At 38.4% G+C, this 1,969-nt stretch overlaps 1 pseudogene; it reads left to right on the plus strand.

Moving 5' to 3' along the window:
* Positions 1-1,299: 1,299 nt before the first annotated feature.
* LOC118855878 lies at positions 1,300-1,753 on the plus strand (annotated as a pseudogene).
* Positions 1,754-1,969: the final 216 nt, after the last annotated feature.

Genomic DNA, 1,969 nt, shown 5'->3' on the forward strand with positions numbered 1-1,969 from the left:
CTTTAAAGCTGAGGAAACTGAGGCAAAGCTCATTGACTTGCCCAGGGTCAACAAGTTAGTTAGTATCTAAGGCTGGTTTTGAACTCAGATCTTCCTTACTCCAGGTCTAGTGCCCCTTCTTCTTTGCCAGAGCTTTGAAGGACTAAGATGTTTGATCAATGCAATGAACAATACCAGCTTCAGAAGACCAGTCCTGAATCAGAATATGCATCAACAGAATGGACTGCTAGAGGTGTGCAGATGTTTTGTTTGACTATGCTTGTGTAAAACAGCTTTTTTGTGGGGAGGGAGCTTATTTAGAGGGAAAATTGATAGTGATTCCTCCCCAAAAAAAGAAAAAGTATGCATCTTTCTATTGTCCTCTGGGGTGTCTATAATTTTTATTCTTCTAAAACCATCATTTATCATGAATCCAACTTATTAAACCAAAAAAACGTACCATTATGAAGTTGTATATTTTTTGAAATTTAGCCATAATATATCTACTGTCAAATTGTGTATTTTTGTATATACAGTGAACATAATGATTTCATATTTCATGGTAGGCTTCAAATCATACAAGATAGCCTGCACACTGAGATGGGACAGGACTTAAAGAACCCTGTGAATGACCAAAGCAGCTCTTGTCTCTTTAAAAAGCTTTAGGTTTTCCAATTTTAATACTTTCATTCTGACTACATCAAAGTGAACACCCATACTAGGTGCTAATATAACATCTGCTTAAATCTTTTTCAAAGTGGATACTTCAAATGTTCAAAACCAGCAAATTAATCCAGTTATCCATACAATGATTCCCAACCCTGATTTTGCCTCACCCACAGCCCTTTCTCCAGGTTACCTCAAAATTTAAGAACACAAGAACTGTCACCAATATTACTTGAGCTCCACGGACCCAAGTTTGCCTAGCCCAGTATTCTGTCTTTGATAGTGGTGTTAAGTTATTACAGTGATATGAATAATACTTATATTGTGGGGTGTATGTGTATATGCATGGATAACACCTTATTTGATACACATTAAGAAACCTACATGGTAGGGGCTATTATTATTCCCACTTTGTAGGTGAGAAAACTGAGGCTTAGAGAGATCTTAAAGATCTATGAAGTGTGTGAGGTATGATTCAAACTCAGTTTTTTATTACAATCAATTACATCCTCCCTGACGTTAAACTAAAAAGTTTAATGCTATATCCTAAACATCCTAGTCTTCTATAAATTGTTCTGAGTATCTGAAATTTACTTGAACTCATTTCAAATCTATTTACATTCTTGGTGGGACAGCAGAAGCACCAGACCCAAGATGGTGGCCAGCAGGAGGCTGATGAAGGAGCCGGAAGAAATCCACAAGTGTGGGATGAAAAACTTCCGTAACATCCAGGTCGATGAAGCTAATTTATTGAATTTGCAAGGGCTTATAATTCCTGACAACTCTCCATGTGACAAGCGAGGCTTCAGAATTGAAATCAACTTCCCAGCAGAATATTCATTCAAACCACCTAAGATCACTTTTAAAACAAAGATTTAGCACCCTAACATCGATGAAAAAGGGCAGGTCTGCCTGCCATTAATTAGTGTTGAAAACTGGAAGCCAGCAACCAAAACTGACCAAATCATCCAGTCCTTCATATCACTGGTGAACGACCCCCAACCTAAGCATCCCCTTCAGGCTGACCTAGCTGAGGAGTACTCTAAGGACCATAAAAAAATTCTGTAAAAACACTAAAGAATTTACCAAGAAATATGGGGAAAAGTGACCCGCGGACTAAATCTTCCGTGATTGATTCCAGCCAGGGTGAGCACAGACCCGGGGAAGTGCATTTCCAACACCCCCAACCAGGACGCTTTGGAAAATTGACCTCCTGGCGTTAACTTGCGGCAGTTACTAATTTTCTACAGTTTTCTCAATCAAAAGTGGTCTAGGTAAACCTGTAAGAAAGGATTGAAAATTTAAGATGTTCTAGTTCTGATTT

This window comes from Trichosurus vulpecula, chromosome 7 (assembly GCF_011100635.1).
Source record: "Trichosurus vulpecula isolate mTriVul1 chromosome 7, mTriVul1.pri, whole genome shotgun sequence".
NCBI classification, from domain to species: domain Eukaryota; kingdom Metazoa; phylum Chordata; class Mammalia; order Diprotodontia; family Phalangeridae; genus Trichosurus; species Trichosurus vulpecula.